Below are 24,596 nucleotides of genomic sequence, written 5' to 3'. Positions count from 1 at the left end.
TGGGATACCAAACATTTGTGGCCTGCAGTTCTCCTTAGTTTTTTCACTTGTGACTCCAATTACAAGGTTTTGTGATTTTGGTTACCTATTGAATATGAATGCAGATTTACAATCTTAGCAAAGTATAAAAACTTGCAGCTCTGGTTTGCATTTAAAATGCTGAGTATAATTTTGGGTAAGGTCAAGATCCTTATATATTCTCTAGTTGGAAATATAGCGGACAAGATTAATATTACAAGTAAAAACACTTGAAAAGTAGATATATAGGAAGACATACATCTAACCTCCTGGGGAATATTCATGATACTAAAATCGTTGAGCTTGTTGATCAGTTTTAAGAGCAATGGTTAGCTTTTGCTAACTGCAAATATTATAGAGATGCATGTCAACCTATAGAACAAAGGTCCTTGCCTTTGCCAAGTAAGCAGATCTTTAATAGAAGTCATCTGGGTTTAAAGACTGTGCTATTGAATCATCTTTTAATATTTGACATCCTGTGTCTTAACAATTTTTTTTTAATGTGACAAGGTTTCACTCCCAGAAAAATTCCAACATGAGGGTTTCTCTGTGTCATGATCCTACAATGTACTCAATGTTCATTTAATCCTGACAAAATTAAGACTTAAACTGGCAAGCAGAAAGCACTTTGACAGTCACATCTAATGTGACAAAATCAATATAGCAAAGGATAAAATAGAAGGTTTGAGGACAAGCATATTTAATATAATAATTTTCTGTATCAATATTAACAAGCATTAGGATTTTGTTCTAAGAAATTTCTTCCATATTTGATTTGGCAAAAGTGCTGCCTGAATTTATATGTTTAATTGAAAAATCAAAGAAAGTCATAGGGTAGCTCCAATAAATTGCACAATATGCAGAAATTGCAAGTCAAGGCAATTTTTTGAGTGACTTTCTGAAGTGTTTCACATACTTCTGCAGATCATCAAGCAAGGCAGAGAGAAGAGGAAACAGGAAATTACAATAAAGTGGTTAAGTACCCGTGGCGTATCTGAGTGTAGAGAGCTCTAGGACACGGGTTCAGTCTTGGGTAGCAGGGACCTTCACAGTGGTTAAGACAAAAATTCCTTAAGGATGAATAAAAGTTAAAGGACACTGGGGGAATACCATACAGTCAGATAAAAGTATTATCACCCTCTAAGGGTCATTGGTGAGAATAATGTATAATTTCTAATGGTCTGAAACATGCTGTCCTGGTTTTGTTTTATGTAGTAACCAGACACTAGTGAGTATAGTATGAGGCAGAAATTTCAAGTCAGAATGAAGTTAGAAGCACAGACATGGCATCTAATGACTTTGGGAATATAGCCAATATGTTACCTTCCTGGCATTTAATGTCCAATACATGAATTGCAATATTAACACCTTCATTGCTCATTTGGTGTGGAATTACATGTATAGTAGTACCAAATGTAGGTGATCATGTCATGGGTATATTATCACATACCCCTTAATTCCTTATATAATGACTGCAGCAGTCTTGTACAACTAAATTTCCTCCTTACTCAATAGATACTACTTTTGAACATTAAACCCTCAGTTTGCCTGTGGACTTCTATGACAAGAGATTTTGTGATATTTCAATGGAATGTTCAAATATTTTATGATAATTTTAAAATTGTACCTCAGATATAGGCATTCTCTTCATGCTGATATTCCCTTGTTTATATACAGTGGCAGCTACATTAAAAATAAGTAAGCTAATCAAGAAAAGCATGCTATAATGAACAATAATGAGAGACAATATTTCATTTATAATAGCTATTTTCACATGAGAGCATTGGTCTGAAAAAAGATGCATTTATTTTGATTTGCCACATAAGAGAAAATATTTAGAAATACTGGTTCTGAAATGGGTGCCATGATTTTTGGCTTCGGCAACCTCATCTGACCACTATAAATGGAAATGGACCATCTGCTTTGGCTTGTTAACATAGTCACCCCACTGATCCTTTTCAGGCACACATGCTTTCAATTATAATTCAACCCAAATTACCAAAGTCTCTTGTGTCTGGATACTTTTTGTCATGGTTATTCAGCTCTTCTGTGAAGGATGGCTACCCGTTTCATGTTATAGAGTGATCTTTTTTGAAAAAACTTCAAGACAACACTCTGATAAAACACAGAGCTGTGGCATATGTATACACATTTTAACATGTATTTTTTTACCTTTAGATTTCTGTAACTTCTTTTTTTTCACTTTTAATTTTAATTTGTTGTGTATGACAGCATAATGCATTACAATTCATATCACACATATAGAACATAATTTTTCGTAACTCTGGTTGTACACAAAGTAGAGTCACACCATTCGTGTCTTTGTACACGTACTTAGGGTAATGATGTCCATCTCATTCCACCATCTTTCCTACCCCCATACCCACTCCCTTCCCCTCCCTCCCCTTTTCTCCTTTGCCATGTTTAGACTTCATCTACTCCTCCTATGCACCCACCCCCCTGCAATTATGAATCAGCAGCCTTAAATCAAAAAACCAACTTTTTGTTTTGTCAATTTTTTGAATTGTTTCTTTTGTTTCAAATTCATTGATTTCAGCTCTAATTTTAATTATTTTCTATTTTCTACTGCTTTGGGTGTTGAGTTGTTCTTTTTCTAGGGTTTTGAGATGTTATATTAAGTCTTTTATTTGTTGATTGTTTCTTCTTTTAAGGAATGAACTTCATGCAATGAATTTTCCTCTTAGTACTGCCTTAATAGTGTCCCAGAGATTTTGATACATTGTATCTGTGTTCTCTTTCACCACTAAGAACTTTTTAATCTCCTCCTTGATGTCTTTTGCAACCCATTGTTCATTCACTAGCATGTTATTTAGTCTCAAGGTGTTGGGATAGCTTTTATTTTTTATTTTGTCATTGATTTCTAATTTCATTCCATTATGATCTGATAGAAAGCAGAGTAGTAGCTCTACATTTTTGTATTTGCTAAGATTTGCTTTGTGGCACAATATATGGTCTGTTTTAGAGAAGGATCCATATGAGGCTGAGAAGAAAGTATATTCACTAGTTGAAGGATGAAATATTCTATATATGTCAGTTAAGTCTAAGTTATTGATTTTATTATTGAGTTCTATAGTTTATTTGTTCAGCTACTATTTGGAAGATCTATCCAGTGGTGAAAGAGGTGTGTTAAAGTCACCCAGAATTATTGTGCTGTGATCAGTTTGGCTCTTGAACTTGAGACGAGTTTGTTTGATGAACATAGATGCCTCATTGTTTTGGGTATATATATATATATATATATATATATATATATATATATATTATTGTTAGGTCTTTTTTGTCAATTTTTTGAATTAATGGTTCCCTTAAGCAGAAGAAATGTCTATTTTTATCCCTTTTGATTCACCTTGGCTTGAAGTTTACGTTATTTAGTATAAGGATGGAAACCCCTGGTTGCTTCCATAGTCCATGGGATTAGTATGAACTTTCCCAAATATTCACCTTCAGTCTGTGGATATCTTTCCTATGATATGAGTCTCTTGGAGGCAGTATTTTGGGGTGTAATTTTTTAATCCAATCTGCCAGTCTATGTCTTTTGGTTGGTGAGTTTAGGATACTAACATTTAGAGTTATTATTGAGGCATGATTTGTATTCCTAGCCATTTTTTGTTTATTTTTGGTACTTAACTTGACTTGATTTTTCCTTTGATTAGTTTTTCCCTTAGTGTAATACTGTAATACCTCCTTTGCTGATTTTCATTGTTATTTTTTATTTCCTCTTCAAGGAATATTCTGCCAAGCATGTTCTGTAGTTCAGGCTTTCTACCTGTAAATTATTTTAACTTTTATTTATCATGGAATGTTTTTATTTATTTCATCATCAAGTCTAAAGCTTAATTTTGCTGGATATAAGATTCTTGGTTGACATCCATTTTCTCTCAGAGCTTGGTATATGCTCTTCAAAGATCTCCTGGCCTTGAAGGTCTGGGTTGAAAAAATCTGCTCATATACGAATTGGTTTCCCCCTATATGTGATCTGATTCCTTTCTCTTTGGCTTTTAAATTATCTCCTTATTCTATATGCTAGACATTTTCTTTATAATGTGCCTTGGTGTAGATCTGTTTTGATTTTGTACATTCATTGTCCTATAAGCTTCTTGACTTTCAAATTCATTCTTCATGTTTGGGTAATTTTCTGATATTATCTCATTGAAGAGATTGTGCATTTCTTTGGTTTGAAACTCTATGCCTTCCTCTATCCCAGTAACTCTTAGATTTGGTCTTTTGATGCTATCTCATAATGCTTGGATGTTCTCCTCATCATCTCCACTGTATGGTTAACTTTATTTTCCCAACTGTATACTTTGTCTTCGTTATCTGACTTTCTGTCTTCCAAGTGATCTAGTCTGTTGGTGATGCTTTCTATTGAGTTTTTTGTTTGGTTTATTGTTTCCTTAATTTCAAGGATTTCTGATTCTTTTCTCAGAATCTGTATCTCTTTCTTGAAGTAATCTTTTGCTACCTGTATTTTCTCCCTTATCTCTTTGTTGGTGTGATCAATGGATGCCTGTATTTGCTCCCTTATCTGTTGATTGGTGTCATCAATGGTTGCCTGTATTAGCTCTCTTGTGTCTTTGTTGCCGTGATCAGTTTTTACCTCTATTTGCCCATTTAGGCCATTCTTTAATTCACAGATCAGTTTAATTATGAACCTTCTGAACATCTTCTCTGACATTTCATAGACTTTGCTGTCCATGGGTTCTGTTATTGTAGTATCCTGGTTTGTTTAAGGCACTTTCCTCCCTGTTTTTTCATGCTGTCTATGTGATTTCTTTACTTGCAGTGTGGAATATAGATATTACCCTATAATCTTGTAGTGTCTGTGCAGATTATCTGTATCTCACCTTGGTGTTGGGCTTTCAGACCCCAGAATTGGCTACTACTACAACTATAGGGGGTGTCAGTAGTAGCATCAGGTAACTTGAGATAGCAGTGGAGGTGCCCCAAGGTGGATGCACCATCATTCAGAAATGGGGCTAAAAGGGTGGGCCTTTCACTGGCTTTGGAATGCCTCTCCAAGCTGCAGCTGCTTGTAGGTCCTGTCTGTTGTCCCAAGGTAGAAGCTATTGCATGGGGGAGGATATAGGGATGGCTGCAGCATCTCAAGATGGATGTGGGTTAGACCTGGGCTCCCAGATGGTGGTCATAGGGAACCCAAACTTACCCTGGGCCCTGGCTACTGTGCAGGTCAACGAGGCAGATGTGGGCCAAGCCTGAATCCAGTGGGTATCTGCTGGTGGGCAGAGGTGGTCCTGGGCCTAGCCTGAGGTCCAGTGGGTGTCTGCCAGGGACGGGATGGACTTGAGCATACCTTGGGCCCAAGCTCCTGTGCAGGTCAGTGAAGCAGGTCTGGGCCAAGCTTTAACATGTATTTTTATACCTAAATATAAACATATAATGTATTTTAAATATTTGAAAACATTGGGAGATTTATGTTGCCTTGTGTGTAAACATTTCATTGTGTGATGTCACCAATCCAATACTGACTATGTAGGGATCAACTGACTCCTAAGATAAATTTTTATCATCTTTTAGCCATGAAGAATGCATTATGTTTAAGGATATGTTGGAGATAGTTAATGAATTTGGGAACCTTCCCTTTTCAAATATCTGAGAAATATTTAAATGTTCAATTAAATAACCTTGGCTTCTTGCTTTAAAATGTAAAAACAATAAGAAGACAAATACTAAATTATTAATCAATAAATATTATAAAGTTATGTTTATTTTGTCAAACATACAGAAAACTTGGCCTACCTCAAGTGAAAAATTATGCTTTTCACTACACACACACACACACACACACACACACACACATATTAAGCATGATACTTAATATATGTTAAAGGAAATATAAGAAGAAAATCAATTTATTTAACTCAACCTGAATTACTGGTACAATAAATGACATAATAATAATAATAGCTACAATATATTTTATGTTCACTTTGCTCCAGATTCAATATCAAGTGGTTAATGTACATTAACTAATTTTCATCTAACAAGCCCTATGATTCAAGTATTTTTTTACCCTGTTGTACATATATGGCAGAGGATTCATAGGATTGAATAGCTTTCCTAATTTCACAGTGGTTATCATTATGTTTTTTGTCATAGGTAGAATTTACAACCAGAAAACCAATTCTAAAACCTGCATTCTTTACTGCTATGCTATAATTATAAATTATAATATAAGAAGTCATTGTTTATTAAGTTATTAATGATCTTTAATTATGAAGTTTTAATCCAAATGCCAAAATTGATTAAAATTCAAGATTCATTTTGAAGTAAATTTTGTTATTAATGCTACACTGGTAATATGACAACATCATGGGCACATATTGATAGAATGGTTTGTTTAGTTTGGTTTGGTACAAGGGATTGCACCCAGTAGTGCTTTGTCACTGAGCCATATTCCCAGCCATCCCCTCTTTTTAAAAAAAAAAAAAAAAAAAAAATTGTTGCTGTTGTTTTTCAACAGAGTCTCGCTAAGTTGCTCAGGGCCTTACTGAGTTACTGAGCCTGAACTCAGTCTTGAGATCTTTCTCGCCTCATTCTCCCATATCACTGGGATTACAGGCATGCACCATCATGCATATGAAATATGAAAATAAAGTTTTAAATTTCATATAGATTCAAACAAGAACAAAACATAATATTAAGGTTATTTAAAAACTTCAATCATTTTCTGAATTACTTTTTATTTTACTAACTCCTTATAAGAAAAATTTCCTAAATATAAATTATATATTTTAGACTTCTTTCATCTCTCATGACTAAGATCAATCATCTTTAGCCTTAATACTAGCTTCCTGTTATAAATTTCCTTTTTATCAATATTTTCAATCTTTCTGAAATTTTGCAGAAATTTTCGAGTCATGGAGTACAAGTATGGAGACAATGTAAATCTTCCAGGCACTGAAAAAGGAAGAGTAAAAATGAACAAGTATAGATGCATTTAGGAAAGAGAACAAATTATAGGAAAATTGCATGGGTAGTCTTGATTTTTCTTATCAAATTGGGTACATGCTGATAAAAAGGAGATGCATTTGGATTAGTCGTGGTAGCAGTTGGAAATGGATATGACCAGAAATCATATAAAATGACATGTTAGAGCCCAGAGGAGTTCAGACACCATGACCTCATGGGGGCACTGATTCTATTTGACCATTCTGAGTAGCCTAGATTTTAGGAGCAGTGAGGACATTTAGGTGGAATAAGCTAAGATTGGGGATTTCTAAGGTAAGAGCAACAGAAACATAGAGGATGTGGGTAGGAATGGAAGGAACTGACCATAAGTGGTTGAAATTATGAAGCATGAGTCCTATAAATGCTATATTCTAAGCTGTGCAAAACACTATAACCATAACAAGCAGAATTTGGTGGAAAAGGAACAAGGGCTTCCAAAGAACATGAGACAGAATAATGTGGTATGATGGAAACAGAGACTCTAAGTAGCCAGAGTTCAGAGGAGTAAGATCTGAAGTGTGATCCTAAAAGTCTGGCCTAAGTGAACATTAAGATATTTGATTTCCACTGGTTTGCTACACTGATCACACAGATGTTGAGGTTGTTCAGGGTAATATTGGAACTTGCAAAGGAGAGACCATCAGCGAAGCTGATGTTCAGTGACTAAAAGAATTGGCCAGAATGCCATATGATTATGATAACAGAGACTTTTATTTGCATGGCAGAACCCTCAGAGGAGAAAGATTGTGAGCATGCAGGTGGAAGACGAGTGGTCCAGGCTTGTACAAGAGTATCAAAGCTGCCCTCTTGTTGCCAGGCCAGAGGAAATAGAGGAGCAAATGGCTTAATGTAAGGAAGGTGGCATTCATAGGTAAGAACCCGATTTCAGCTAGAAATAGGAGTTAAACGGATCATTTCATGAAAAATCCACAGGTTTGGAATTGTTCTTAGTAACAAAACAACAATAAAATTTACAGTGCAGGCAGAGAGGGTTAATCATTAATTTTATTCAGCTAAATCATGGTTGACAGTATTCTTTAAATTCCTAACAAAATTAAAAAAAAAATTCTTGTTGTTATTGAAGAACATTTTAAATATGACAAACATTGCTCTTTGCTTAGCTCTAGTGATTTCTGTTCCATTTTTGTACTTGTTAAAAGCACAGGAAGGCCTCATACAAAAAGAAGTATCACAATTCTTAAGCATCTGCATCTTGATAAGCTTCCCTACGCACTCAGTGTTGATCTTATTTTACAGAAAAATGGGAAAAAATACTAACTCCATTTATTTGTACTACCTAGTATACCAACAGTCAATTTTGTTGCATCTTACCAAAAGAAGTATATGTTGAAAATTACCCAAAGCTCAGATTTTGTCAACTCTATTTCCTGTGGGTCTGATCTTTATCGAAGTGTTCAAGGTTATAGAGAAAATGCTTTAACACAGTGACCCCAAATGCAACTTTGCATATCAATCTTTTGGGAGGGAAACAACATAAAAAATGAATATGAGGAGAACCTTGTCTCATGCAGAAAATAATTTTTTCAACAATTTATTATAAAACATTTTTAAACAGATAACAATACTGAGAGACTTTTACAGTTGGGTGCAGTGTCACACACATTAAACCCAGTGACTGTGGAAGCTGAGTCAGGAGAATCTGGAGTTTGAGGCTAGCCTCATCAACTTAGTGAGGTCCCAAACAAGTTAGTGAAACCCTGGCTCAATATCACAAAATAAATAAAGAAAGAAAAATAAGGGAAAAATAAGGGTTGAAGATAAAATAAATAAATAAAAATAAAAAGATAAACGGGGTGGAGATGTGGTTCAGTGTTGAAGTGTCCCTGGGTTCAATCCTCAGAACAAAAAACAAAGCAAAACAAAAACCAAATAACAACAATAACAAAAAGAAAAACTTTTATACTAAAGAATCATTATCCACACTACAAAAATTCAAATTGCATTACATATAGGTGTTTTATCAAAAAATCTATTTCTCTATCTCTTCTCTGTCTGATTACTAACTCATCTAATTTATTACATGTAAAAAAGTAATTTGCAGATCTCAGTGAACTTTCTCCAAAGTTTTGGAGCACATGCATAATTAATTAAAATCGCCTTGGTTCCTGTGCTTCTTTTGGTCCATATCAAAGTTACTTCTCAGCCAAAAGTGTATGTGTGTGTGTGTGCGTTTGTTTGTTTGTTTGTTTGTGTGTGTGTGTGTATGATATCCAGCTACATACACAGCCCATGATTCTAAATGCACTGCATGTATAAATCAACTTCAACTGCCAATTCTAAAAATTTATTTTCAACAGTGAATTTGGTGACTAAGTTTCCTAATTTCTCCAAAACCATTTTTTTACTTAACTATTTTTTAGTGCCCTGCATAAGGGTTTATGTTTCAATCAAATTTTATTATTAAAGAATAATAGTTTGGGTCTGAATTTTCTCCTGTGTTTTTTGCTCCTAATACATTTATTTTGGGTGGTTTTATTCTCCCCACAAATAACAAAGTATTTTAACTCATGAAAGACTCATATTTTTCTATTCTGCAAATAGTTCCATAAAATTGATAAAAGTTTATTAAACAGGGTGAAAATAGTAATCTAGAGTTAATGTGTATTATCTTATTAATGTTATTATATAATAGCATATTTATATTGTTATGGTATTATGATACTGTGTACTCTATTTAAGATTTTTCTAGGTGTTCCATACCTGGCATGAAAGGACAAGCTCACTGTGTTTGTGTTTGGAGCAGAAGAGTGTATCTGAGGTGCCTGCCCGAGAATGGGCCTTACTTGACGTAGTCTAACATGGTGTAGGTGCAGTTCCTCAGCCTTTGACAGGCAATGATTCATTTTTTCTAATCAGGACTGTATTAATTTCAAAACCCATTAATGATCTCATTAATCCCAGTGCTGCTCTTCTGAATGATTCATGCTCTAGTGCAAAGGCACAGGGAGAGTGAGATGCTGAGTCTCATGTTCGTCAAGTGAGCTGAGGCAGTTCCAAGGCCAAATTAACTGAGCTGAGTCAGATTCAAATTATTGGTCATGAAGTCATTGGCTAATTAGAACAAACTTTATTTGACAAAACCTAGGTGACATCTTGAAACAGTCCTCTTTTTAGTCCCTGGATGATAAAGAGCTCTGGACTGTGCTGGGGAAGCATCAGGAGTGCAGGAGTGGCAGAAGACACTCAAAGCTTTGAGATGCTGCTGCTATTTCTCAAAAAGTGTTTCGACATTTAACTGGTCCATCACTCACGGTCTGTATTACCTGAACGCCAACATTATTTTTTAGGTGAAAATCAAAGTATTGTGTTTGGCACTGGAAATGTACTTCCATTAGAGTTGTGGGACAATGCCAAAGAACAGTTGTCTTTTTTTTACTATAATTATTTGCTGGACTTTGGTGTTTTAAAAAAGTCATTGCGCATTATACTTTCAGAGCAGGAAACATGAAATAAGTTAGCCAAGTTAATGAAGAACACATTTTGAAATAAAGTGAGATCAGTGAGGAGGGACAATGTAATTAGAAGATGAGAGGAAAATAGATAAGAAAGGTCAGTTAATCTGGATATTGCTTGCTATAACCTTAGTATTTTCTATTGCCATCAATTAAAAATCATCCTCAGTTCATTAAAGGAAGCAGTAGGCATGGAGATTAGCTCAGCAAAACACAAGTCTACCAAAGTGGTGTGCTCCAGAAAGGAGAACACCAGTGCTCCCCTCTTCTCGGATTCCTCTGCACGCATTTTCCCCGCCTAATCTGTCCAGCCAAGAGCACCAGCTCAACTCCAATTTCTTTCTCAGCCTTTCAGAAGGGAAATATTTTGTATATATAGCCATATTCACCCACCATTCAACTGAGCACAAAACACACACACACACACACACACACACACACACATACACGTGCGTGGGTGAGAGCATGCACACACACACACACACACACACACACACACAGTGTTGTCTTACAAAATCTGAACAATAGCTAGGAGTGGTGGCACATGCCAGTAATCCCAGCAGCTGAGGAGGCCAGGCAGGAAGATCAGGAGTTCAAAGCCAGCCTCAGCAATTTAGCACATCCCTAAGCAATTCAGGGAGATCTTGTCTCTAAAGAAAATCTTTTTTTTTATAAAGGGACTAGGGATGTGGTTCAGTAATTAAGTGTTAAGTGCCTCTAGGTTCACTCCCTGGTACAAAAAAAAAAAAAAAGACAAAAGATGAAAGAAAGACACAAAAGTAAAGAAAAAAATCTGACAATCGTTAAAACAGATGGATTAACTATTAAATTATTCAACTGGTTTTTTAAAACATTTTATAGCCCAGATGATTTTTGAAATACAGAGAATGAAATGAATAAACCAAAAAATCATATATGCAAATAACAAAAAAACTAATAATAAAAATCCTCATTTAAGAATTTCAATTTGAGAAGAATATCAAATTTGGTGAATACATGATACACATATGTCAGAAAATGCAGACATATGAAAGCAGTGTAAATCAAAATATGAATGAGGATGATGTTATTAAAGTTATAGACACACAATGAATTCTGGGAGGATATTAAGGGGAGGAGGAGGAAGAGCCCCTACTGCATCTCTTGGTTCTCTGCTAAGGTCCACAATATCTTGATCCTCAGACCAGGCTGCAGTTGTCTCAGTGTTCCTAAGCTGATGTGCCCACTCTCTGAACTTTCCTTCTCAAAATTGTTTACTTAGAGACATTTAGTGGATTATTGTTACAATAAAAACAAAGTCATTTTTAAGAATAAATTTTAAAGGCCAAGTTATAAAGTAAGGGAGACAGATGAAGTTGAGGTTCAAAGAAATAAAACTATTACACATCTTTATTTTCAAAGGTCTTAAGGGTAAATTCCAAAGGATGAAAACAGAGGTATTAAGTGGTCATGAGAGTCAGGAAAGGAGTTATAGAGTCTCTGTTTGCAAGATGGAGAGGTGTGGGCTGGTCACAGAGTGAAAGAAAAAGGTGCTGAGATCTGAGTTCAGTTTCTTGACAACTACTACAGACCAAATTCTGAAAGATGAAGAAATAAGATGACAAATAGCTCAGTGATGAACTAGGTGAGAGTATTTCAGTGATGGAAAATGTACGTTTGCTTGCTTATGGTTGCAGTCTTCAGCACACAGGTCAGAAATAAGTTTAAAACCTCCAACTCCCTTTTACAACCATGGCCTAGGCCACCAGTCACCAACAGACACTGCTGGCCCTGGACTTGAGCCCTGTGCACCAACTGGGAAGACAGGGAGGTGAAGAGCAACCCATAGAGGCAGAGTCTCGGTCTAACTTTGTATTAACATGAACCTTGTTTTAAATGCTTGTTATTTCAATAATTCACACATTATATTGCGCAATTAGTCTAGTGAAGAATTTCCCAGGCCAAAGGAAATCTGAATTATATTGACTTCAAACACATGCAACTATTGAAATATGTGTAAATTGATATTAATCACTTTGTGGGGAAAGGATTCCATACCTAATCATGAATTTTACAAAATAATATATTCTTTTTAACAAAGCATATTTGCACTATTATGGATAACTGTATAGAATATTGTTTGTTACACAAAATCTGTACCATATCTTCTGAAATAATTAACATCAAGAATATATCTCAAACATATGCTCTATTGTTAAAAGCTATTTGAGATGTTTTTAGAAAACAACCAATTAAACAAAAGAGTGCTCAAATACTAATTACATTTCTATATTATGCCTATTATATATTAATAATCCCAAACTGTTCAGAGTAACCCAAGACAATAATATTACTTCTAAGTTAGTAATGTCATTGATCATTTATTGTATACTTATAGTTTTTTTAAAAAAAAGTTTTATATTACTATATCAAAGCTTTCATAATTTAGAATGTGTTGTGGATGAAATTTTAAAAAGTTATGTTTTGTTATGAAGCAGATGTTATTTTACAATTTATCAAACTAGAGGAGCAAGAGTGATCCCAACATGAAGAATGAATCCTCTATCTCATATGCAAAAACAAAATTTAACCTTCACTAGAAGAAAATGGTAGCATATAGTCTCAATGTCTACAAACATTAACTCATTTTATATGGCACAAGTATAAAGAGAAACACACAAGAAGATGAGCTATGACCAGACTGAAAGAACACCAGAAATAGAAAGTCTCCTGGACAGCAAACACAACTCAGTTACCAGACACAGATTTAAAAGTCATATGTAATAATAATTATTCTTAGTCTTCTATGGCTGTGGATCCATCCCAGGGCCTCAGGCATGTTAGGCAAATGCTCTATCACTGAATTACATCCCCAGCCTGAAAATAATAACTTGAAGGAATTAAAAGACGAGGTGGAGGAATTTGTCAGAGAACTAGAAACTCTAAAGATAATTTTAGAACTGATAAAATACAACCACTGAAATGGAGAAGTCAAAACAGGAATTTAATGTCAGACCAAACACAGCTCCAGAGATCATTCATAAATTTAAAAAGATTCAAATAAAATGTACAGATTGAAGTTTGGATTGACACCACAAATAGAAAATTGAAAGCAAGAAAAAAGAGAATCATGAAGTAGCCTAATAAGATATAATTGTAATCTCAGAAGGAAGAGGAAAGAGGCGTAACTTGACAGGGGAAAAAAAGACATTGTTCCTTCAGAGGAACAGTAGAACATTCAGCAGCTGGTTTTGCAACCAAAAAGCATGCAAGCCAGAAGACAAGGGAATGGCCTCTTCAAATTAAAAAGAGAGAATAACTGCCAACGTCAAATTTTATGCCCACGTATACCCACCTCAACCATAAAGGGAGAATAAATGAGAAGAGAATTTGCCACCAGCAGAAATGTACCAAAAGCAAATGTTAATTGGTGGTGTTCAAGAAGATGGAGAATGGTCACAAAAGCCTTGGAGATGCTTGCTAACATCTAATTCACCAACGGTGCGCTATCCTACCGATGCAAATATTTGTATGCCTGCATACGTCTCACATCACTGAGCTGGGTAGACACACTGTCCTGGGTAGCTCTATGATCTAGATCACTGAGAGTAGGTTTACAGTGTCGCTACTTCTCACTACTTTGTGATTTGCCAGAGCTAATCCTTTTTATTAGCTACTCACTGAGGCTTGGGGAGAAAGGCAAGACTTGAAGCTCATTTTTCCAGCCTTTACTGAAAGGGCATTTGAAAGCAATGGTGTGGCTACTCCTCAAGGGCCAGGGAAGCTAAAGCCTTTAGTTACTAAGATTTCCCGTGTGAACCAAGATCCATTCATTGATTTGTCACAATTATGAGGAGAGTTGGTTGTAGATACTTTAACAAATAACCATGAAATAATCCTTGCTTTCCTGGAGCTTAACATCTTTTGGAAGAGGCACAAAAATAAGTAAAGGTACCATGTCAGAGTGACGAGGGATAGGAAGAGGTGGACCAGGGAAGGATTGGGAGACCAAGGCCTGGGAGTGGGGCTGGGAATTAATTAAGGTGTGTAGAGCACACCTCACTGAGAATGTGACCTCTGTCATAAGTTAAGGGCAAAGAGAGAGTAGACCATGGAAATGTAAAGGATAACACAGGGCAATATGGGTCCAGGCAGGGGATACAAGTGCACAGGCTCTGAGGAGGTGATGTACCCGAGAAACCCTCAGGCAGAGACAGTGAGAAGGGAGGTGATGAAAACTGAGCTCCCAGGGTACCCGAGAGAAGCATTCGGTTTGGGGCACACACATAGGACCTTGGAAGTCATTATAAAGATGTGGTTTTACTCTGAGGGAGATGGGAAGCTAGTTTGAACCAATGAGGAAAATCTCATTTTCACTTAAAACACAAAAGGAGGAATGAATGACAGCACTTGGAAATCCAGGGGATGTTCCACATGAGACAATGGTTCTCCAACCAGGCAGCTTCAGAAGTGGGCTGCGTGGTGACATTGGCTCACTCTGAAGGCAGAGTGAACAGGATTTGCAAGTGTGCGGACTTCTCAGGTTTCTGGCCTGAGCCACTAGAAAGATGAAGATGTTACCCTCCAATTGAGGATGACATCATAAAGAGCAGGTTAGGGGCACGTTTTAATATGCTTCCATTTTTATTAAAAATAATAATGAAAATGCTCCTAAGAATTTGTCATGCAAAATTTAAAGTGTATTTTTGGAAAGATCATTTGGATTATTCGTAAGTAATGGCTTATAATTCTCATCCCTGTAATTATTTCTATCCACATTTATTGGGTAAGGAATTTCTTGAGCTTCAATTTTCTAATCTGTAAGAAGTAAATGCTCCTGTGGAAATAAAATGAGAAAATGCACATTGGCATGTAGTAGGCCTATTGTAATCCCTTTTATTTATATCTCTAGAACCTTTACTGTCATTACTTTTTATGCTTCAGCTTACCATGTCCTAGAGAGATACATAAAAAAAGAGAAAACTTTGAATCTGGCTTCCTACTTACAAAAGTCTTAAAACTATAAGAATAAAGAAAAGAAACAGAAAAATAAATGATGTAGAGATACTGTTGGAATTCTTCAAGATAGTCCCAATTCAACTACTGTTACTAAGGATGACTGGGAAATATGTTCCAATGATCTGAACTGCAGTGTATAGAACAATGACTGAGAAATAGGTTTTGAAATGAGATGCTGACAAATATAGTATGTAGCCAATGTAGCATAATCGAACAACAAACTATTAGGTGTAGGGTACCTAGTAGGCACTAGGGTGCTTAGTAGGCACTAGGCTTTGTGCTAAGCACATTTTCAAGCTCTTTACACTTATTCTTTACAACATACCTAAGAAATATAATTTCCTCCATTTGTATAAAAAAATGAGAGAGGCTACAAAATTTATAATTCACCAAAAAAAAAAAAAAGTGCTAGAATGGGATTTGAAGTAATGTTAAGCCCCTGTGATAGGCTATTAAAACATAGTGCATTAAAGCCAGAAGGAAACATTCAGCAAAAATATTCAGAAGACAGAAATCTAACAGCGGTGATGAAACGTGGCAGCACAGGGAACTTTGCTATTTAATTTTTGGTGCATGTTAAAATGTTTTCCACAGTGACCACTTTTCACTTTAATAAACAAACAGAAGCATGGAAGTAAATCTGATTAACAAATATGACAATTAGCCATCTAGCCTTCTAAGTTATTAATTTAAGCCTTTTGGCAAATTGTAGTTTGATTATTTGGGCATGTTCCGGCCTCAGCATTGAGTTCTTTTGTGTTGCTCAGCTGTTCAAAGTGCTTTGATCAAGACCTTGGAGGCTTCGATTTCCACTGGCCCTGAGGTTACTTCTCGGCTTTGGCTTCCTTTGGAGCAGTAGACACCCCACCCCCACACCCCCTTAAGATGCGTTGCACAGCCCTGCTCCCAGCTTTCTTTCTTTTTTCTTTCTTTCTTTCTTTCTTTCTTTCTTTCTTTCTTTCTTTCTTTCTTTCTTTCTTTCTTTCTTTCTTTCTTTCTTTCTTTCTTTCTTTCTTTCTTTCTTTCTTTCTTTCTTTCTTTCTTTCTTTTCCCCCTTCTTTCCTTTCCTTCCCTCCCTCCCTCCCTCCCTCCCTCCCTCCCTCCCTCCTTCTTTCCTTCCTCCCTCCCTCCCTCCCCCCCCTCTCTCTTTCTTTTTTTCTCTCATTCTCCTCTATGACTTTCATGGAGTATTGAACTTGCTCTTTATTCCGTCTCCCTCATTTTGGTGCAAATAGTCCTCTCTGCCCTTGCTCTATTTCCTATCTTTCTATTTACCCACAACAGCATTTTTCTAAACCTACACATTTTCCTGAATTTTGGAAACAGTCTTGTTAAGTAAAGTAAGCGTTAATAAAGTGTTTTCTTGCTAGCCGTGCACTCTGGCCTTTTAGACAGCCCATATAACGGATCCATCCACAGGGTGATCTCTCAAGCTGGACAGCTCCAAGCTGGAACGCAAAAGTGTTACATTGGTTTTATTCTATCAAGTATGTCTCTGACTCAGCATTTAAAAATATGGGTACATTTCTTATCTACAAAAGATGTAAATGTATCAGAAGTCTCTGTGCTAGAAGAAGCCCTGAGTGGCACCCTGCCAAGGTGCAGTCACCCACTAATATTGGATTGCTTCACCACTATTCTCTCTGGGCAGATGTTTTGGGAAATCTACTAAACACCAAGCCAGAGGTCATGGTGCTGCATTCAGCCACTGGGTAGATCTTTCCCTGTGGTTATGTTGAAGCCTATGACTTTCAAACTTTAGCTCTTTATTAATATTTCCCCCAAATTCATATGTGATAAGTCTAAACCTTTTTTTTTTTTTGCACAAGAGGACAGCTATTTCATTCTCTTTTAGTCTTCTTTCTTCAAAATCTTTTCTTGTTTGTTTTCTATCTTTGGAGCCACCTTTAAAATAAGCAAAAAAAAAAAAATCTTTGCTTAGAATCAACAAATGCCTTAGTTACCTCATGGTAACTTTGAGTCCTCTGTGATGGCAAATACAAATTAAAATTAGGATACTTAATTTTCCCTGTTAAAAACAAGACTTTTCTCCTTTTTTTTTTCCTTCAAGAATTTGCCTTAGAAAAATTGTTAGCTACTTTCTCTGCCTCTTTGAAATGTAAGTATATCTTTTCAAAGGCTAAATAAGCAGCCCAGGACTGTTTCATCAAGGACTTGAGCATTCTCTCTTTGAAGTGTGACCATCAGAGAAGACAGGTCCCCATCTCCCAGTTTCCTAGAATGATAGGGGTCTAATATTAGCTGGGTACCCCTCCAAAAGGCAGCTGGCCTCTGACCATGAAGGATGAAGAAACTGATTTTTCAACTGAAGTTAACTAGCAAACACAAGTGACTATCCAAATTACAAAGGTATGCTCCAAGATGAGCATTGTGTGACAAAGGAAGCTGTCAGGGTCTTGGTGGGGCACTAGTGATGATTTATGTTGAGGATACTTATGGAATGGATGGTATTTGCTTGCCTCTATGAGAGGAAAGATTTGGGGGCCTGGTGATGTCTTCAGTGGATTGCCAGCCCAACATCTCCGCATTCAATACTTACTTAATAATAAACATGTTTTCATTTTCTTTCACTTTTGGGAAAAGGTATTTTGAGGTGGCAGCAGATCTTGTTTTAAAATGTTTTCTCAGCACTGCCACATGGGACCTCATATGTCTTTATCTAGTTTAAGGGATATAGACTTTTATTTACAAATATGATCATATAATCAGAGCCCATTACTTGTGATGAGATGCAGGGAGAAGGAAAATGTTTCCAGATTGGCATAAACAATTCCTTTTAAAAAGAACTTGATATATATTGAAAGCATTTAAGAATTATCTGGTGTTATTACGAACTGTAAGTGATTATTTCTGCCAACTCACAAAGGATACAAATGGCCTGAAGATTAAATATAGAAGTGTGGATATATCTATATGTGTATGTGTGTGTATTTCCAAAGTTTTAAAATAAGTTTACAAGGCATATACTTATTACCAAAATATCAAATTTCCTGATGTTCCAGAATAGAACAGCAGATAATTATTTTATTCACAAAGAGCTACTAAAGAACACATTTTTAAATTTATTTTTATTGATATGTTACAATTATACCTAACAGTGGGATCCATTATGCTATATTCAGATGTGCACATAATTTGATCCGTCTCCTTCTTCAGCAGCTTACCCTTTCCTTAAACTTCTTCCTCTCCCTGATCTGCTGCCTTTATTCTCCTGATTTTCCTTCTGTTATTATTATGAGTCTTAAAACTGTACTATAATTATATATACATATATATGTGTGTGTGTGTATGTATTTTATATTTATATGTATATACATATATGTGTATATATAAATAATTATCTGCTGTTTTATCCTGGAATATCAGGAAATTTGATATTGTGGTAATAAGTGTATGCCTTATAAACTTATTTTAGTACTTTGGAAATACACACACATACAAATATAGATATATCCACACTTCTATATATGCGAGATTCACCAAGCTGTCTTCATATGTGCACATAGTAATTTGTTAGATTTTATTCCCTAGGACGTCCCTGTGCCTTCCCTTCCTCCCTCCGTTTCCATTCTCTTCCTCTGCTTCATTGGTCTTTCTTCTACTTTTAAAAATCCCTTTTCTTTCCTCCCTGTAGCTTCCAATATGAAAGAGAACTTTCGAATTTTGGCATTTTAGGTCTGACTTATTTCACTTAGCATGATAATTTTTAGTTCTACCCATAATCCTGCAAATGACATAATTTCACTCTTTTTATGAATGAATATTTACACATTTTGTCATGTATTTTTCTGTCGATGGGCACTGAGTATGGTTCCATAAGTTGGTTATTGTAAATTATGCTGCTATAAACATCAGTATGAATGACTATATTATGCTGATCTTAGTTTAATTTCTTAATTTCTTTCTTTCTTTCTTTCTTTCTTTCTTTCTTTCTTTCTTTCTTTCTTTCTTTCTTTCTTTCTTTCTTTCTTTTCTTCTTTCCTTCTTTCTTATAAATACCAAGGAGTAGGATAGCTGGATTGAAAGGTGATTCCATTCCATGCCTTTTGATAAATCTCCTATATCACTTTCCAAATTGGTTGTACCAATCTCAGTCCCACCAAACTGAGTGTACATTTTCCCCAGTATCCTCACCAGCAATTATTGTTAAGAACACATTCTGCAGGAAAAATCATCAGACCAATAGTGTATATAGCAGAGCATAACTGCACAAATACTTCTCATGAATTAGGATACTGAGGACCGGTATGTCTGAATAGTATATTACAGTTGTGTTTTAAATTCTTTTTTCTCCTATTTTTACATTTTTATTTTTCTTAATATTTATGTGTGTTTGTTTTACATACTGCACTGTCTTCCCACTTACTTGTCTATCCAAAATTATTTCTTCTCTCTTCTCCTACTACTAACCTTCTTCTTTAGATTCCTCTTTCACAATTCCTAAGATATAATAATTCTATATTCTCACCTCCTATCCCCTCAACATCTCATCCTACACCTCACCCCCAGTTGTTTGCCCACCATCAGAAAGTATAAATGCTTTTGCAAACCTACTGTTTATATTGTAAATAGATAATAACTGAACTCACTGTTTCTGTATATTGTGACCAAACTGTAAACGTGTTAATAGCAACTCTTTGGTTTAAGGTTGTATACTGTTTGTATTGGGATTTGTTAACATTGACCTTCCCCTCAAAGGAGAGGTATTAGAACCATGCAGGGGCACTGTAAGTCTATATGATAAAACAGTAACGTCTAGGATCCACAGTGCTAGAAGGGAAGACAAAGAAACAATATGAAAAGACAAGGGAAGAAAGTGTCCCAAACATATCAAGATACTACATTATTACAATTCATGGCCAGCACAGCAGAAGAAATTACAGAGAAGGAGTTTAAGATATACATAATTAAAATGTCCTGTGAATTAAAGGAGGATATAAGAGAGCAAATGCAGGCAACAAAAGATCATTTTGGTAAAGAGCTACATAAGCAAATACAGGAAGAAGTGATTCATTATTTCACTGAGTATCATTCTTGTTCGGGTACTCCATGCCATGCGTTCTAACATACACTAGGAATCGAGAAAGGAAAGACTTGCCATGAAATTATCAGGGAAAATATAACCAAATAAGTACATTATTACAAACAGAATGGTAGATTAAAGAAAATAGATTCGAGAAAGGCTGCATTTCCAGTCACTCTGTGGCTTGGGATTTAAACCAATGGCAGGTGAAAGAGGGAATTCACTGAAGTTCAATACTGGATGGTCAGATCTCTTAGAGACTCAGAAATATGATTACATTGAACAAAAATCAAGAAAGAGGAGTGTTAGATCCAAGCTGGTTGAGGCAGCAGCAGTGGCACCAGCCCACAGCAGGGGCAGGGGGAGATGCTATAGAGAGAGTAACGCAGCCGACATACTGGGCACAGAAAAACATGTATGAAATAAAAGCAAGCTGATCTTAGGAGTCCCAGAGGCTGCATAGTGAACTGGTGTTTGAAAAGTTCACCTGGCAGTGGAGAGCTGAGGGGGAGTCACCCTGACAAGGCACACAGCAGCTGCTGCTGAGGGAGCCTGGGAGAGCCATACTGTCCCAGCAAGCACCTTCTCTGTATCCTAGGGTGAGCCCAGCAGAAGGTGAGTGAAACAGGCATGGAGAAGATTGAGGCCGGGAGGATTCAAGCCAGGTGTATGGAGGAGACTGCAGTTTGCTTTCCTTGGAGTCTGGCACCTCACGTGATCACTGCAAAACAGGTGTGATCACACTTGAGGACTGAGTCTGGGAAGGCCACGATTCAGGTGTCAGAGTGTGAGAGAGCTCTGGAGGATCAGCTCCCCTGCCCTATAGTTCTTGAGAGGCACCTGAGAACCATCCTACCAAAAGAGACTGGCATGGGCCCAGCCCTAGGGCTGTGTTGATTTGATCTCTCCAGAGCAGATACCACCCGACTAAGTCACTAAGACCTGGTTAGGCAAAAAACCTCCCCCCGGAACTCCTCACTTTGAACCCCGTAGCAATCCCACCCTGAGAGTGCATAGATCTGGTGTGTCAGCACAGAACTGCAGTTGAACAGAGTAGTCATTCCCTCTGACCTTCCACTGGTGAGGAGGGGAGTTGAGAGCTACCTTATCTAGTTTCAGTTTTAAAAAAGTCTAGCTGGCAGCTGTAGGTAAGCAACACAGAGAGGAAGGTTTAGCAGCCCTAGTCCTTCATCTCTCTAAGGGGTATATAGCCAAGAAAAAATGCAAAGGAGCCTCAGGTACAGGCAGTGACAACCCATCCTCATTAGCAGTTTTAACCACCTCTGTAGAAACAAATCTTTATTTTTTCATTAAGAATATTTTATCCTACTTTGTTGTGGTTGTTGTTTCAGTGTTGTTGCTATGCTGACATGTACATATGATGTTTCATATATGGAACAATATATACTGTATATTTTATATAAAATATATATTTCATTGATGTATTTATATGAATTATATAGGTATATATTTCTTTTTTCTCATTTTTGGCATTTCTTCTTTCTTTCCTGGTACTAGCGATTGAACCCAGGGGCATTTAATCACTGAGTCATATCCCCAGCCCTTTTTCTTTAATTTTTTTTAATTTTTATATAGGATCTCACTAAGTTTCTGAGACTGGCTTTGAACTTGTGATCCTCCTGTCTCAGTCTCCAAAGCTGTTGGTATCACAGGTGTGTACCACTGCACCTGGCTTAGCATTCCTTTTTTAAAATTTTTAAAATTATTGTTATTTTTCTTTGTATTTTCTTTTGAGGGTTAGGGTTTTTGTTAATTGATTTTGGTTTTGTTTGTTTGTCTCTCTTTCTCTCCTTTTTCTCAATCTCATGGTCATATTCTCTTTGTTTCCTCTTTCTTCTTTACTTATGGTTTCTTTTATCTATTTTCTCTTCTGTTTACAGTCATCACTTGCTACATCCCTTCTGCTTTATTTCTGTTCACATTTTGAACAGAATGTGTTCAAATTTAGACATTTAATCTAAACTGTCTTGTACTTTCCTATCACTGTTTTGTTTCTCTTCATGAACTGCATTTTCACCATATTTGGGAATTATTTGCTTTATATAACACCATTCATTATGGTGCAGTTATTAGTACTGTGGGTGGTGTACTTGACACCTGCTGGTCCCTTTAATGCCAGCTCTCGTTCACAGCTATTTATTGCATTTTTTTTTTTTGCTGTTGGCAATAACAATTCCTGTTGTGGTGGTAATTAGTATTATACATGTCATGAAGGCACTTGAAATTTATTTTATTACTAGAAATTATTTGCTGCTGTTGTTGCTATTTTTGTTTCTTCCTTTTTTATAAGGACAAAAATCACATAGTCATGACAGTACATGTAGAGACACTTTGACAAATTCAGCACCCATTCATGATAAGCATACTGAAGAAACTAGGGACAGAAAGAGCATACACCAGAATCGTAAAAAGCAATATACAACAAGACCAAAACTAACATCAAGTGACCTGGGAAAACCTGAAAGCATTTCCTTTAAAACCCAGAAAAAGACAGGGATATTCTGTCTCACCACCCCTATTCAACGTAGTACTAGAAATTATATCAGACCAATTAAGAAAAAGAATGAAAGAAAGCTATTAAAGATAAAAAAGGAAGAGGTCAAATTATCACTGTTTGCAAATGATACCATCCAAAAAATAAAAGATCCAGTAAGATCCACTAGATGATTTTTTAAGCTAACAAATTAAGAAAAATAGCAGAATATATAATCAACATAGGATAACAAAGAGCTTTCCCATACCCCAATAATAAATCTGCTAAGAAAGAAATCAGGAAAGCAAAACTATTCACAATAGCCTAATAAAAAAATACCCTACCCAATGAGGTAAAAGACCTTTACAATGAAAATTACAGAACACTGAAGAAAGAAATAAAAAAGAGATGGAAAGCTGTCCCATGTTCATGGATAGGTAGAATTAATATTAAAATGGCCACATTACCAAAAGCAATACAGACTCAATGCAATCTCCATCAAAATATCAAATATATTCTTCACAAAATTGGAAACAGAAAGTCCTAAATTTTATTTGAAATAATCAAAGACAAACACCCAGAATAGTCAAAGAGATTCTTAGCAAAAAAAAAAAAGAAAGAAAAAAAAAGAAAAAGAAAGAAAAAAAGAAGTAAGCAATGCTGGAAGACTCACAATATATAACATCAAATCTTACTATAAATTTATAATAACAAAAATTGCCTGGAACTGGAATAAAAACAGACACATATAATAATTGGACAGAATGGAAGACATAGAGATAAATTGACACAAATAGTGATCTGATCATTGACAAAGGTGTTGAAAATGTACTTTAGAGGAAAGACAGCCTTTTAAGACATTGGTCTTGGAAAAAAATGGTTTTCAATACATAAAAGAATGAGGCTAGATCCTTACCTCTTACTCTGCATAAAAGTAAACTCAAGATGAATCAAAGATCTTGTCATTAGATTAGAAACTATAAAACTAGAAACAGTTTTATTCAGTCATAGAGAAAAATGAATTTACGTTATTTCCAGGAAAATGGATGGAACTTGAGAACATTATTTTTAAGTGAAATAAGCCATACTCAGATTAAGGATCATAGGTTTTCTCTCATATTCAGAAACTGGAGAGGAAAAAGGAAAAGAAAAATGGGAGGATCTCATGAGAATCAAAGGGACATCAGTAGAGGAGGGGAGGAAACACTAGGGAATCATATTGGCCAAATTACATAGTTATATCATATGCATTAAAAAATATAGAACAAGGCATCCCATCGTTATGTATGATTATTTTGCACCAATAAAAATATGGACAAAACTAGCCAAACTAAAACAACTACAACAACAACTAAAACAATCATAATGTGATAAAGGATGAAAAAGGATAAAGAAGAACTCATTCCCTGGGAGGGTGTAATTGAGAGTGTAGAACTTGGGGAACAAGAGAAGCTTTCCTTAAAACGTAACATGTGAAGCTGTGTTTAGGGTACAGTGAAGGTTGGCAGGTGAGGTGGGCAGGGGATATCTATACCAGGCAGAGACAACAGCATGTGCCAAGGCCCTGAAGCAGGGCTGA

The sequence above is a fragment of the Ictidomys tridecemlineatus genome, chromosome 2, assembly GCF_052094955.1.
Source record: "Ictidomys tridecemlineatus isolate mIctTri1 chromosome 2, mIctTri1.hap1, whole genome shotgun sequence".
NCBI lineage: Eukaryota > Metazoa > Chordata > Mammalia > Rodentia > Sciuridae > Ictidomys > Ictidomys tridecemlineatus.
This window is presented reverse-complemented; position numbering follows the sequence as displayed.